This window comes from Nicotiana sylvestris, chromosome 3 (genome assembly GCF_000393655.2).
Source record: "Nicotiana sylvestris chromosome 3, ASM39365v2, whole genome shotgun sequence".
In the NCBI taxonomy this organism is placed as follows: Eukaryota; Viridiplantae; Streptophyta; class Magnoliopsida; order Solanales; family Solanaceae; genus Nicotiana; species Nicotiana sylvestris.
The window spans coordinates 72090362-72107404 of NC_091059.1; the positions used below are offsets into that span (position 1 = coordinate 72090362).

The 17043-nt window shown below is 40.2% G+C and overlaps 1 long non-coding RNA gene across 1 annotated transcript; it reads right to left on the bottom strand.

Moving 5' to 3' along the window:
- Window positions 1–1723: 1723 nt before the first annotated feature.
- LOC104236056 (uncharacterized) lies at window positions 1724–16832 on the bottom strand. The gene is made up of 3 exons (XR_011406050.1): window positions 16446–16832; window positions 2845–2914; window positions 1724–2019 (listed from the first exon to the last, which is right to left on the bottom strand). It is a non-coding gene; the product is annotated as an uncharacterized lncRNA (long non-coding RNA).
- Between the last annotated feature and the right edge of the window lie 211 nt (window positions 16833–17043).

Consider the following 17043-nt stretch of genomic DNA (forward strand, 5'->3'; position numbering starts at 1 on the left):
CGATGATACTCCCAACGAATATATATTACGGTCACGAACTATTTTTCCCAAGTTCCTCAAAAATAGATTGTTATTCTTTCCAACTGTTCAATCTGATCCAAGTCATTAGTCCTTAATACCTTTGCTCCCAACACATTAAAAAATAAAGACAACTCGATAAGGGGTTCACACACAGTTTTAGACAACATACCACTCAGTGCAAGAGGAAGTAAATGTTGTAGAAGAACATGACAATCATGACTCTTTAAGCCAGAAATCTTGTGCTCTTTCAAGTTAACACATTGAGAAATATTAGATGAAAATTCATCTGGAACCTTTAAATTCTTTAAGAAAAGGCATATGTTGTGCTTTTCTTGGGGAGATAATGTATAACATGCAGTTGGAACTTCATACTTTTCTCCATTTTTAATAGGGTGCAATTCCGGTTTAATATTCATTTCTTGCAAATCTAGCCGAGTTTTAATGGTATCCTTGATCTTTCCTTTGGCATTCATTATCATTCCCAAAATATTATTACATATTTTTTTTCGATATGCATAATATCCAAATTATGTCGCAACAAGAGAGATTTCCAGTATGGAAGTTCAAAAAATATACTCCTCTTATTCCAATTATCTTTTCGAACATCATGTGATATCTTGATCCTTTTCTTTGGATCCTTTGTCAATTGGAACCCTTTAAGATCTTCCACTTGATTAAGTATCTCAATACTAGAACGCATTTTGGTGGGAGCCTTTTCTCTTTTGTGCCATCAAATGACTCCTTATCATTCCTCCATTTGTGATTAAGAGGAAGGTAACACCGATGACCCATAAAACATTATTTCTTACTATTCTTCAATCTGATTGAGGAAGTGTCAATGTTGCAACATGGATATGCCAATTTACCTTTTGTACTCTATCCAGATAAATTTTTATATGTTGAAAAGTCATTGATGGTCCATAACAAAGAATCATGTAAATTAAAATTCTGTCGGGTTGATGCATCAAAGGTCTCAATACTAATTTTCCATAACTCCTTTAATTCTTGTATCAAGGGTTGAAGATATGTGTCAATTGCATCACCTGGACTATCAGGACCAGGAATAAGCATGAACATAATGAAATTTTCCTGTTTCATACACAATCAAGGTGGTAAATTATAAGGAATAAGCACCCCAAGCCAAATACTATATGAGGTTTTTAAATTCCTAAATGGTTGGAACCCATCACTAGCAAGTCCAAATCGAACATTACGAGGCTTGGCCGCAAATGAGGGATGAAGTTCATCAAATGATTTCCATGCCATTAAATCAGCTGGGTGCCTCATTGTTCCATCATCAACTCTTTTATTATGATGCCATGTCATTAGAGAAGATGTCTTTGTAGACATAAACAACTTTTGAATCCTTGGCTTCAATGGAAAATAGCGTAATGTCTTTGATGCTATTTTTTTACCATTCTTATTCTTTGTTTCCCCGCTTTTCTTTTTTCCATCTGTATGCACCACAGACTTTACAGGAATCAAAAAAGTTATCTTTCCTCCAATATAATATGTAATCATTTATACAAGCATCAATTTTTTGGTAGGACAACCCAAGGTCCTGAATCACCTTCTTTGCCTCATAATATGAATTTGTATCACGACCCAAGTTCTCTCTCCGTGAACTGTCATGACGACATCTAGTCTCTACGACTAGGTAAGCCTAATCAATTTGCGGAAAAATGAATTAAGGGTACAAAACTAGCCAATTAACAGGTAAATATGATAAAAGAGTTTAAAATACCGCTCGGCATATACAATAATAACACTCTCGACTGAACATAGCACTCCCAAAACCCGAAATCTCATGAATCACAAGATAAAGAAAAATACATAGTATTCTAATTCCAGACGTCTAAACAATGGAAAATACAAGAAGTCTATAACTAAAAGGAGAATAGAGAGGGACTTCTAGGTCTGCGGACGTGACAGATATACCTCGAAGTCTCTGGATCGCCTCGCCTTATGGATAGTATGGCTGAGCAGAAGAACCTGGATCTGCACACGAAAAACATGTGCAGGAAAGGGCATGAGTATACAACAGCGGTACCCAGTAAGTGCCAAGCTTAACTTTGGTCGAGTAGTAACGAGATCAGGTCAGGGCCCTACAGGTTATATATACATAACAAGGTAAAACCGTATGAAAAATGACAGTATAATTAAGATATTAACAATCAATAAAGAAGAAATCACAGAAAAAAATAACTCAGTACACAAAGATAGCAACAAGGGATCTCTCAGGATAATGTCCCGTAGTCCCAAACGTAAATGTACAGAGGATCTCCCAGGATACCATCTTGTATTACAAATCATAAATGTGCATGGGGATCTCCCGGAATATCGTTTCGTAGTCCCAAGTAAATATCCAGTACGAGGGGATCTCCCGGGATACCATCCCGTAGTCCCAAATATAAATGTGCAGGGGGATCTCCTGGAATACCGTTCCGTAGTCCCAAGGCAAATACTCAATCAAATCAATATACACAACAGTCTCAAGGAGGAAGTCTATAGTTCTATTTAAGTTTGTATTAAATAAACAGGTAATTTCTACCCTAAACATGCTACACAGAATCCAAGTAAGCAATTAAAGCAGGTAAGACAGTTAAGTCACGTAAGCATGCTTTCCTAAGCTAAACAAGAGGCTTCATATACTGGTATTTGCTCTATTTAAAGAAAAACATAGATACTTGCTTAATGAAAACGGGGATTTTCAACAATTAGCACATGTACGCACTCGTCACCTCACGTACACGACATTCATATAACAACAGTACCAAAATCATAAATGAAGTTTTCCTACACAAGGTTAGACAAGCCACTTACCTCGAACCAAGCTCAAATCAATCCGATATCACGTTCCTGCCATGAGTATCCAACTCCGAGTGGTCCAAATCTAATCAAATCAATTACATAACGTAAATAAAACTACAAGCAACTAGTTTAGCTAATGAATTTAAAGCTAAGACGAGAAAATAGGAAAATGCCCAAAAATTCTCCTCGAGCCCACATCTCGAAATCAGGTAAAAGTCATAAATTATGAACACCCATTCACCCACGAGTTTAACCATACCAAATTCACAATTAAAATCCCAAAATTAGGCCTAAGAATTTTTCTCAATTTTCCCCAATTTTTCATCTTAAGCCCGAAATTAAATGATGAATTCATATCTAGATTAATGGGATATAATAAAAAAATAGTTAGGAATCATTACCCACAAACTTCCTCCGAAAATCTCTCCAAATTTCGCCTTCTACCGAGCTCTCAATCAATTTTTGAAGTTATGAACTCAAACCCTCGTTTTTGAACTTTAAATTCTACCTAGATGCATTCTTCTTTGTGAACGCGAGACTACCATCGCGAACGTAATGAACAAAATTCCATTGCCCCAAATTCCTCCTTCGCGAATGCGAGGGTCCCCTCACGAACGCGTAACTTACACTGGTGGACCCTTCGCGAACGAGAGGACCATGTCGCGAACGCGTAGGCTTAAGGTCCACACCTTCTCGAATACAGAAGCATCACCACGAACGCAAAATACAACTTAGCTGCCTCTCCCAGATGCTATACGCGAACGCGAGACCCCTCTCGCGAACGCAATGAAGGATTCTTCTGCAACAAAACACCAGAAAATCTGCCACTTCTCTAAGTCCAAAAATGACCCGTTGAGTATCCGAAACATACCCGAGGCCCCCGGGACCTCAACCAAACATACCAACCAATCCTAAAACATCATACGAACTTATTGAACCATCAAATCACATAGAACAATGCTAAAATCACGAATCACCCTCCAATCCAAACTTAATGAACTTAAAATCTAAAAATTCTACAATTGATGCTGAAACCAACAAAACTACGTTCGATTGACCCCAAATTTTGCACTTAAGTCATATTCAACACTATGGATCAATTCCAACTTTCGGAATCAGATTCCAACCCCGATATCAAAATTTCCACTATCGGCCCGAAATTCTAAAAATTCAACTTTCGCCATTCAAGCCTAAATAAGCTATGCACCTCCAAAACACAATCCGTACACGCCCCTAATCCCGAAATCACCCAATGGAGCTAACAAAATCGACGGAATTCCATTCCAAAGTCGTCTTCACACTGCTCCGATTATGGTCCAAATTCTAAGACTTAAACTCTCATTTAGGGACTAAGTGTCCCAAAACACTCCGAAACTGAAGATGAACCATCCCGGCAAACCACAATAGCAAAAAAAGACACGGGAAAAATAGTAATAGGGGATCAGGGTATTAATTCTCAAAACGACCGGCCAGGTCGTTACATCCTCCCCCTCTTAAAACATTCGTTCATCCTCGAACGAGCATAGATTCATACCTGAAGTGGTGAAAAGATGAGGGTAACGACTGCGCATATCCTGCTCGATCTCCCAAGTCGCATCCTTGATCGGCTGACCCCGCCACTAAACGTTTACTGATGCAATATTCTTTAACCTCAGCATTCAAACCTACTAGCCACTGGCTCAACATAAGATAGATCCTTGTCCAACTGGACTGAGCTAAAATCCAACACGTGCGACGGATCATCATGATACCTCCGGAGCATCAAAACATGAAATACCAGATTAACTACTGCCAAGCTGGGAGGTAAGGCAAGCTCATAAGCAATCTTTCCAACACGTCGTAACACCTCAAAGGGACCAATAAACATTGGGCTCAACTTGCTCTTCTTCCAAAATCTCATAGTGCCCTTCATAGGCGAACCTGAAGCAAGACCCGCTCTCCAACCATAAATGAAATATCGCGATCCTTCCGGTCCGCATAACTCTTTTGTCTGGACTGGGCTATGTGGAGTCTATCTTGAATCACCTTAACCTTCTCCAAAGCGTCCTGAACCAAGTCTGTGCCCAATAATCTAGCCTCGCCCGGCTCGAACCAACCCACCGGGGACCTACACCGCCTACCATACAGAGCCTCATACGGTGCGATTTGAATGTTGGACTGGTAACTATTGTTGTAGGCAAACTCCGCAAGTGGCAAGAATTGATCCCAGAAACCTCCAAACTCCATCACACATGCACATAGTATATCGTCAAGAACCTGAATAGTGCGCTCGGATTGTCCGTCCGTCTGAGGGTGAAATGATGTGCTCAGCTCTACCCGATACCCAACTCATGCTGAACGTCCCTCCAAAATTGTGATGTGAACTGATTATCTCTATCTGAAATGATGGAAACTGGAATACCATAGGCGAACAATCACCCGGATATAAATCTCAACCAACCTCTTTGAAGAATAAGTGGTACAGACTTGGTCAGCCAATCTACAATCACCCAAATGGCATTGAACTTCCTCAAAGTTCGTGGGAGTCCAACTACGAAGTCCATGTTGATCCGTTCTTACTTCCACTCCGGAATTTCTATCTGCTGAAGCAAGCCACCCGGTCTCTAGTGCTCATACATCACCTGCTGAAAATTGAGGCACCGAGCTACAAACCCAACTATATCTTCCTTCATCTGCCTCCACCAATAGTGCTGCCTCAAATCCTGGTACATCTTCGCGGCACCCGGATGAATGGAATACCACGAACTGTGGGCCTCCTCTAGAATCAACTCCCGAAGCCCATCAATATTGGGTACACAAATCTGACCCTGCATGCTCAATACCCCGTCATCACCAATGGTCATATCTCTAGCATCACTCTGTAGAACATTGTCCTTGAGGACAAGCAAATGGGGGTCATCATACTGATGCTCCCTGATACGATCAAACAAAGAAGACAGAGAAACCACACAAGCTAGGACCCGACTAGGTTCCAAAATATCCAACCTCACAAACTGGTGGGCTAAGGCGTGAACATCCATCGCCATGGGCCTCTCTACTGCCGGTAGATAACCCAAACTCCCCAAACTCTCCGGCCGGCGACTCAAAGCATCGGCTACCACATTGGCCTTCCCCGGGTGGTATAAAATAGGGATATCATAATCCTTAAGCAACTTTAACCACCTCCTCTGACGCAAATTAAGGTCCTTCTGCTTGAACAAATGTTGCAAACTCCGATGATCAGTGTAGATCTCACAAGGAACACCATACAAATAATGATGCCAGATCTTCAAGGCATGAACAATAGCAGCTAACTCGAGATCATGGACAGGATAATCCTTATCATGCACCTTCAGTTGTCTGGACGTGTAGGCAATCACCCTACCGTCTTGCATCAGTAACGCTCCAAGGCCAATCCTTGAGGCATCACAATAGACAGTATAAGATCCCAAACCTTTAGGCAATATCAATATTGGGGCTATAGTCAAAGCTGTCTTGAGCTTCTGAATGCTCTCCTCACATTCTTCCATCCACCTGAACGGAGCACCCTTCTAGGTCAGCCTGGTCATAGGTGCTGTAATAGATGAAAGTCCCTCAACAAATCGATGGTAATAACCCGCAAAGCCAAGAAAACTACGGATCTTTGTAGCTGAGGATGGTCTGGGCCAACTCTGCACTACTTCCACTTTCTTCGGATTCACCTTGATCCCTTCACTCGATACCACATGACCTAAGAATGCCACGGAATCCAACCAGAACTCACATTTCGAGAACTTTGCATATAATTTCTTTTCTCTCAAAGTCCGAAGCACTGTCCTCAAGTGCTGCTCATTATCCTCCCGACTCCGGGAGTATACCAAAATATCATCAATAAATACAATGACAAACAAGTCAAGATATGACCGGAATACACTGTGCATCAAATGCATAAATGCTGCTAGGGAATTGGCCAACCCAAATGACATAACAAGGAACTCGTAATGACCATACCGAGTCCTAAAAATAGTCTTCGGGATATTTGGATCCCGAATCTTCTACTGATGATAACCTGATTTCAAGTCAATCTTAGAAAACAATTGAGCACCCTGTAACTGATCAAACAGGTCATCAATACGAGGCAAAGGATACCGATTCTTCACTGTAACTTTGTTCAACTGGCGATAATCAATGCACATACGCATATAACTATCCTTTTTCTTCACAAACAAGATAGGAGCACCCCAAGGTGACACACTGGGCCGAATAAAGCCCTTATCAAGCAATTCTTGTAACTGCTCCTTCAACTCAGGAGGAGCCATATGATAAAAAGGAGTAGAAATGGGCTGAGTGCCCAACAACAAATCAATGCCGAAATCAATATCTCTGTCGGGTGGCATACCCGGAAGATCAGCTGGAAACACATTAGTAAATCCCTCACTATTGGGACTGAATCAACTGTAGGGGTATCAATACTGACATCTCTTGCATAGGCTAGATACGCGTCACACCCCTTCTCAACCATTCCCTGAGCCTTAAGAAATGAAATAACTCTATTGTGAGTGTGATCTAAAGTACCTCTCGACTCTAGTCACAGTATACCTGGCATAGCCAGCGTCACGGTTTTGGCATGACAATCAAGAATAGCATAATGGGGCGACAACCAGTCCATGCCTAAGATAACATCAAAATCTACCATGCCGAGCAATAATAATCGGCTCTGGTCTCAAAACCACTAAGAGCAATCAAACATAACCGATAAATGCGGTCCACAACAAGAGAATCTCCCACAAGAGTAGAAACATAAATAGGGGAACTCAAAGAATCTTGAGATACGCCCAAATGCAGGGCAAAATAAGAGGACACATAAGAATAAGTGGAGCCTGGATTGAATAGAACCGATGCATCTCTATGACAGATCGGAACAATACCTGTGATGCCAGAATCGGAGGCAACAACCTCAGTATGGGCAGGAAGAGCATAGTATTTGTCCTGGACTCCCCCTATAAGGCGACCTCTACCTCGAGCTGGCTGAGCAGATGGGGTTGCAACTGGTGCTGTAATCATAGCCTGAAATCTCTGCGGAGCACGCTGTGGCTGGGAAGGCTATGGAGGTGCACCCCTCCTAAGTCTAGGACAATCTCTCACTATATGGCGTGTGTTGCCACACTCAAAACAAGCTTTAGGAGGGCGTGGTGGCTGTGACTGGCTCGAACCAGGTCTGCTGGACTGACCACTGATGGAACCTCGTGCAGGAGGCACACTAGATACTGGAGGTGTATAATAAGGCTCCTGAGGTCTAGGCGGAGCTGGAATACCACTGGATGCTAGAAGAGCTGAATGAAGGGACGACTCACATAACCCCTACCATGACGAACTACAGCTAGGGCACGGGCACCAAAATAATGGCCCGACTCTCGAGACCTCTTGGCCTCTCTCTCCTCCCTATCCCGAGAAAGCATGCCCTCTACTTTCCTAGCAATTCTCACCACCTACTGATAAGCAATATCCATCTCCAACTCCCAGGTCATGCTAGACTTGATGCTGGGAATGAGCCCCTCAATAAACCGGCGAACTTTCTCACGAACTGTAGAAACCAAAGCCGGTGCATGTCTAGCCAAGTTAGTGAAACAGACAGCATACTCCAAAATAATCATAGTACCCTGGCGCAAATGCTCAAATTCTGCACGCCATGCATCCCTAAGGATCTGAGGAACACACTCCCTCAAAAACATATCTGAAAACTGGGTACATGTAAGAGAAGCTGCCTCAACCGGACTGTCCAACTCAAAGGCATGCCACCACTAATAGGCTGCTCCTCAAAGCTGGAAGGTAGTGAAAGAAACCCCATTCGATCCTGATATACCCATAGTGCGAAGGATACGGTAGCACTCCTCCAGAAATCCCTGAGCATCCTCTGATGCTAGACCACTGAATGTAGGAGGCTTATACTTCTTGAACCTCTCAAGCTTCCGCTGCTCATCCTCTGAAGCTGCTTCCTTATCCTCGGGCTGAACTGGGGCTACATGCGGTACTGGTATAACCTCTGGGATCTGATCAACTTGAATCCGCTACTCTGGGGTGCGGGCGGCAGGAGTCTGTGCTCCTCCCCCAGACTGAGATGTGGTTGCAGCAAGGGAAATCAACCCTACCTGAGCTAGAGTGGTATACATGCTCATGAACTGTGCAAGGGTTTCCTGGAGAGCTAGAGTAGTAGTAACAGTAGGCGTATCAGGCGCCTGGGCTCCGGCTGGAGCTACTGGCAGCTCAGTTGTAGCAGCTCGCGTGGGTGTTCTGGTTGCACCACGTGCGTGTCCTCGTCCTCTACCTCGGCCCCAGCCTCTGACGACTCTAGCAGGCGGCACGGGTGCCTGGTCATCTCCAGTAGCACGTGTCCTCACTATCTATGAGAGAATAGAAGACAAAGGTTTAGAATTTGATATCAATAACCTCGCCGACAAGGGATCAAATGAAGTGGAATTTTTCCTAATAGTTACATAGCCTCTCAAAGATAAATACAGACGTCTCCGTACCGATCTGCGAGACTTTAAAAACCGGCTTGTGATTCATGACTCCTATGAACATAGAGCTCTGATACCAACTTGTCACGACCCAAGTTCTCCCTCCATGAACGGTCGTAACGACACTTAGTCTCTACGCCTAGGTAAGCTTAATCAATTTTGGGAAAAATGAATTAAGGTTACAAAACTAGCCAATTAATAGGTAAATATGATAAAAAGTTTAAAATGCCGCTCGACATATACAATAATAACACTCTCGACTGAACATAGCACTCCCAAAACCCGAAATCTCATGAATCACAAACTAAAGAAAAATACAGAGTGTTCTCACTCCAGAAGTCTAAACAAAGTAAAATACAAGAAGTCTATAACTGAAGGGAGAATAGAGAGGGACTTCTAGGTCTGCGGACGCGGCAGATATAACTCGAAGTCTTTGGATCACCTCGCCTCAAGGATAGTATGGCTGAGCAGAAGAACCTGGATCTGCACACGAAAAACATGTGCAGGAAAGGGCATGAGTACACCACAACGGTACCCAGTAAGTGACAAGCCCAACCTCGGTCGAGTAGTGACGAGATCAGGTCAGGGACCTATAGATTATATATATATATATATATATATATATATATATATATATACATACATACATAACAAGGTAAAATAGTATGAAAGGTTATAGTATAATTAAGATACTATCAGTCAATAAAGATGAAATCACAGAAAGAAATAACTCGGTACAAAGAGATAGCAGCAGGGGATCTCCCAGGATAATGTCCCGTATTCCTAAACGTAAATGTACAGAGGATCTTCCAGGATACCTTCCCGTAGTTCAAATCATAAATGTGCAAGGGGATTTCCCGGAATACCATTCCGTAATCCCAAGTAAATATCGAGTACAGGGGGATCTCCCGGGATACCGTCTCGTAGTCCCAAATATAAATGTGTAGGGGAATATCGTTCCGTAGTCCCAAAGTAAATACTCAATCAAATCAATATATACAACAGTCTCAAGAAGGAAGTCTACAGTTCAAGTTTGTATCAAATAAATGGGTAATTTCTACCCTAAACATAATACACAGAATCCAAGTAAACAATTAAAGCAGGTAAGACAGTTAAGTCACGTAAGCATGCTTTACTAAGCTAAATAGGAGGCTTCATATACTGGTATTGCTCAATTTAAAGGAAAACATAGATATTTGCTTAATGAAAATGAGGGTTTTCAACAATTAGCACATGTACGCACTCGTCACCTTACGTACACGCCATTCATATAACAACAGTACCAAAATCCTAAGGAGATTTCCCCCACACAAGGTTAGGCAAGCCACTTACCATGAACCAAGCTAAAATCAATCCTAGGTAAGCCTAATCAATTTTGGGAAAAATGAATTAAGGTTACAAAACTAGACAATTAACAGGTAAATATGATAAAAAGTTTAAAATGCCGCTCGGCATATACAATAATAACACTCTCGACTGAACATAGCACTCCCAAAACCCGAAATCTTATAAATCACAAACTAAAGAAAAATACAGAGTGTTCTCACTCCAGAAGTCTAAACAAAGTAAAATACAAGAAGTCTATAACTGAAGGGAGAATGGAGAGGGAATTCTAGGTCTGCGGACGTGGCAGATATAACTCGAAGTCTTTGGATCACCTCGCCTCAAGGATAGTATGGCTGAGCAGAAGAACTTGGATCTGCACACGAAAAACATGTGCAGGAAAGGGCATGGTTACACCACAACGGTACCCAGTAAGTGCCAAGCCCAACCTCGGTCGAGTAGTGACGAGATTAGGTCAGGGCCCTATAGATTATATATATATATAACAAGGTAAAATAGTATGAAATATATATATCAGTCAATAAAGATGAAATCACAGAAAGAAATAACTCGGTATAAAGAGATAGCAGCAGGGGATCTCCCAAGATAACGTCCCGTATTCCTAAACGTAAATGTACAGAGGATCTTCCAGGATACCTTCCCGTAATTCAAATCATAAATGTGCAAGGGGATTTCCCGGAATACCATTCCGTAATTCCAAGTAAATATCGAGTACAGGGGGATCTCCCGGGATACCGTCTCGTAGTCCCAAATATAAATGTGCAGGGGAATATCCTGGAATATCGTTCCGTAGTCCCAAAGTAAATATTCAATCAAATCAATATATACAACAGTCTCAAGAAGGAAGTCTACAGTTCAAGTTTGTATCAAATAAATAGGTAATTTCTACCCTAAACATAATACACAGAATCCAAGTAAACAATTAAAGCAGGTAAGACAGTTAAGTCACGTAAGCATGCTTTCCTAAGCTAAATAGGAAGCTTCATATACTGGTATTGCTCAATTTAAAGGAAACCATAGATATTTGCTTAATGAAAATGGGGGTTTTCAACAATTAGCACAGGTACGCACTCGTCACCTTACGTACACGGCATTCATATAACAACAGTACCAAAATCCTAAGGAGATTTCCCCCACACAAGGTTAGGCAAGCCACTTACCACGAACCAAGCTAAAATCAATCCTAGGTAAGCCTAATCAATTTTGGGAAAAATGAATTAAGGTTACAAAACTAGCCAATTAACAGGTAAATATGATAAAAAGTTTAAAATGCCGCTCGGCATATACAATAATAACACTCTCGACTGAACATAGCACTCCCAAAACCCGAAATCTCATGAATCACAAACTAAAGAAAAATACAGAGTGTTCTCACTCCAGAAGTCTAAACAAAGTAAAATACAAGAAGTCTATAACTGAAGGGAGAATAGAGAGGGAATTCTAGGTCTGCGGACGTGGCATATATAACTCGTAGTCTTTGGATCACCTCGCCTCAAGGATAGTATGGCTGAGCAGAAGAACCTGGATCTGTACACGAAAAACATGTGCAGGAAAGAGCATGGGTACACCACAACGGTACCCAGTAAGTGCCAAGCCCAACCTCGGTCGAGTAGTGACGAGATTAGGTCAGGGCCCTATAGATTATATATATATATAACAAGGTAAAATAGTATGAAAGGTGATAGTATAATTAAGATACTATCAGTCAATAAAGATGAAATCACAGAAAGAAATAACTCGGTACAAAGAGATAGCAGCAGGGGATCTCCCAAGATAACGTCCCGTATTCCTAAACGTAAATGTACAGAGGATCTTCCAGGATACCTTCCCGTAATTCAAATCATAAATGTGCAAGGGGATTTCCCGGAATACCATTCCGTAATTCCAAGTAAATATCGAGTACAGGGGGATCTCCCGGGATATCGTCTCGTAGTCCCAAATATAAATGTGTAGGGGAATATCGTTCCGTAGTCCCAAAGTAAATACTCAATCAAATCAATATATACAACAGTCTCAAGAAGGAAGTCTACAGTTCAAGTTTGTATCAAATAAATAGGTAATTTCTACCCTAAACATAATACACAGAATCTAAGTAAACAATTAAAGCAGGTAAGACAGTTAAGTCACGTAAGCATGCTTTCCTAAGCTAAATAGGAAGCTTCATATACGGGTATTGCTCCATTTAAAGGAAACCATAGATATTTGCTTAATGAAAATGGGGGTTTTCAACAATTAGCACATGTACGCACTCGTCACCTTACGTACACGACATTCATATAACAACAATACCAAAATCCTAAGGAGATTTCCCCCACACAAGGTTAGGCAAGCCACTTACCACGAACCAAGCAAAAATCAATCTGATATCACGCCCTTGCCATGAGTATCCAACTCCGAGTGACCCAAATCTAATCAAATCAATTACATAACGTAAATAAAACTACAAGCAACTAGTTTAGCTAATGAATTTAAAGCTAAGATGAAAAAATAGGAAAATGCCCAAAAATCCTCCCCGGGCCCACGTCTCGGAATCGGGTAAAAGTCACAAATTATGAACATCCATTCACCTATGAGTCTAACCATACCAAATTCACTCAAATCTGGTACCAAAATCTCGATCAAAATCCCAAAATTATGCCTAAGAACTTTTCTCAATTCTCCCAAATTTTTCATCCCAAATCCAAAATTAAATGATAAATTCATGTTTAGATTAATGGGATATAATAAAAAAAGAATTAGGAATCATTACCCACAAACTTCCTCCGAAAATCTCCAAATTTTGCCTTCAACCGAGCTCTCAATCAATTTTTAAAGTTATGAATTCAAACCCTCATTTTTGAACTTTAAATTCTGCCCAGATGAGTTTTTCTTCGCGAACATGAGACTACTATCGTGAACGCGATGAACAAAATTTCACTGGCACAAATTCCTCCTTCGCGAACGCGAGGGTCCTCTTGCTAACGCATAGCTTACACTGGCGGACCCTTCGCGAACGCGTAGGCTTAAGGTCCACACCTTCGCGAATGCGGGAGCATCACTGCGAACGCGAAGTACAACTTAGCTGCCTCTCCCAGATGCTCTACGCGAACGTGATGAAGGATTCTTCTGCAATAAAACACCAGAAAATCTGCCACTTCCGTAAGTCCAAAAATGACCCATTGAGCATCAGAAACACACCCGAGGTCCCCAGGACCTTAACCAAACATACCAACCAATCCTAAAATATCATACGAACTTAGTCAAAACCCTCAAATCACATCGAACAATGCTAAAACCACGAATCACCAATCCAAACTTAATGAACTTGAAATTTAAAAATTCTACAATCGATACCGAAACCAACCAAACCACGTCCGATTGATTCTAAATTTTGTACACAAGTCATATTCAACACTACGAACCTATTTCAACTTTTGGAATTAGATTCCAACCCCGATATCAAAATTTCCACTATCGGCCCGATGTTCCAAAAATTTAACTTTCGCCATTTTAAGCCTTAATAAGCTACGGACCTCCAAAACACAATCCGGACACGCCCCTAAGCCCAAAATCAACCAACGGAGCTAATGGAATCGACGGAATTCTATTCTGGAGCCGTCTTCATACTGCTCCGACTACGGTCCGAATTCTATGACTTAAACTCTCATTTAGGGACTAAATATCCCAAAACACTGCGAAACTCAAGATGAACCATCCTGGCAAACCACAATAGCAGGAAAAGACACAGGGAAAGCAATTAATAGGGTATCGGGGCGTTAATTCTCAAAATGACCGGCCGAGCCGTTACAATTTGGCACATTTGCTCCATCAACAACTCATCCTTCAGCATTTTTAATAACATTATAAATGACTTATTGCTCAACGACCCATACTTTTTATGTGAAGCAGTTTAATCAAACTGGAAAGCTTTGAAATTTTCGAATTTTGGTGTAGTGGCTTTTCGAAATCTTTTAACAGGCTGTAAAACCTTTTGGCTTCAACATTCAGTTCCTCAAGTAAATCATTATAATTAACGTCTATAGTACCTCCATCATGATTAGGATATAAATTCCTCAGCATTTCATGTATTTCATCCTCATCCACGTAATCTTCTACTTTATTATCATCTTCAACTTCGCATTCCGACTGTGGCTCACCCAAAACTTCACCGTGATGATACCAAAAGGTATAATTTCGAATTATTCCATATACTTTTAAATGTATATCGACTGTCACATATTCCTAATAGTGTTATAACATTTGACACACGGATAACATATTTCATAAAATTCTCCTGTTCTTCTAAAGGTATAATCCAAAAACTTTTGCACCCCAATTAAATAGGATTCATCAAGTCGGTTATCAACAAGTTGCATCCATTGCTTACTTGGTGTCATAACCTTGAAAGTAAATTAAAAAAAAGATTTAAATAATTAAGATAACAAAAGTATTAAGATGCACATTACTTAAAAAAAGTACTAAGACGCACATTACTTGTTATCAAACTTGTTACACTCATCTTTATGACTAAACTTCCTACGATTTCACAAGAATGAGATAAACTACAAGTTGATATGCATAACATATAATACACAATTGCTTAAGAAAATGTGAAATTAAAACACATAAGACACTTCATAGCTAAATCACTGAGTTTCTGTCTTAAATGTTAGATGTATAGAAAGCTTGCATTTCAGCAAGGATAAGCTAGTTCGTACAACTAGAAGGCCAAAGATATGTGATTTTTATTTTAATAGATTGGTGCATACTTGTTACTTCAGGTGCTTGAAACTTAAGAAAAGAATAAGCAGAAAAATTTCCATAGTATTCTATTGGTTCAAAGTGATGCAGTGGCATAAGTTGAGGTTCATGCTCTTATGGGCTCTGTAAGTTAAGTGAAAACTTAAAATGGTCTTCTGTGTAGATTCAAACATCATATGTCATTGAAAAACTGATGCTACCACACTGATGTAGACCGCTTATAAACTGGAGTAATTTTCTAGTTAAACGATCTTTTCATCTAACAACCATTGCAGCCTTCCACACTTAACGAGTATTAAACAATTACTAGCATATAATGGAAGTTTTAAAATGGTGATTCATGGTCTATTTGCAATATCGTCTAAGAATCCTTTGTATTGCATCATCAGTTGTTGACTTAGCTTGATGAGTGGGTCTAGTGTATGTTTTCTGCTTTGTAAAGCTTTGCAAGAATCTAAGATACAACAGCTTATTAAAGGCATCCTCTGCAATAAATCTAGAAATAGATAGCTGATTATTGAAATCATTATATGTCAAATGGTACTGTTTAACTAAAGCCAACAAAGATAGCAGACTGTAACTTATCACAACTTAATGTAAACAAAAACAACTACTACCCTTCGTCACAACCAAATTAGGATCGACTATTTATATCCTCACTATCCATCTCATGCCATTTAAGACCGTATCAGTCCAAAATGATCACAACTTAATATACCACCCATAGATCTATTATTACAAGAGGCTCGAATATGTATTAATTCCGGAATTGTGTAATGCAAATCGCAAAGGAGAAAACTATCGCAGAGACGAAACTCTAGAAGAAAACTCAAATTTCTCCTCCTTGACCTATGAGCCCCATCTTTAAACCAATACTCTCAGTTTTATCGCTCACACAATAACTATCAGTACTCTAAACAACCAAATTGCAAAAAACAACTAAAGAAACAGAAAATTGCAGAACCCGATTTACGATTTCTGGTTCAATAAAAAAAATGCAAGATGAAAAAAAATGAAAACGAAGCAGATAAAAGAGAAAGAAATTAAACTTACTCTTGATAGGCAGATAATCCAATAGTAGAGTTTGTGTAAAGTCCCTTGGAGAGAGATCAAAATTTTGACGCCAAAGTTCGGAGTGATGAATTTTGCAAGCTTCTGAATTCTGACAGATGAATTTTGCAACCTTTGTGAACTTAGAAAAGAATTGAAGTTGCTGCATAATTAGGGATTGTAGCATGAAAGTAATATTTTTGGAGAGATTTTAGGATGAAAGTGAATGTCTAGCGAGATTTCACAGTGAATATATTTTAGGAGGGTTTTATTTGCTTTACTTTCAGATTTCCGCCCCTATCCCGCTAAAATCGAGTATTAGAGATCAGATATTAAATTTTATATAGACCAGAATAAGTCTGCTAGTGTATTTAGTAAAACAAATTGGGTATTAGAGATCAAAAAAATCTCATCCCTATAAGTACACTTTTAGGGACCATATAAAAAAATTGTCGCTAAATACTGGTCCCTAATAAGCCTTTTTCTTGTAATGCTTGCAACAAATCTCACTTCTCACACAATAGAATTGTTGAAGAGGATAGAGCCAAGGGCCCACAACAACCTTATTCAAGATTGAAAATCACTAATGGTTCAACTAAAC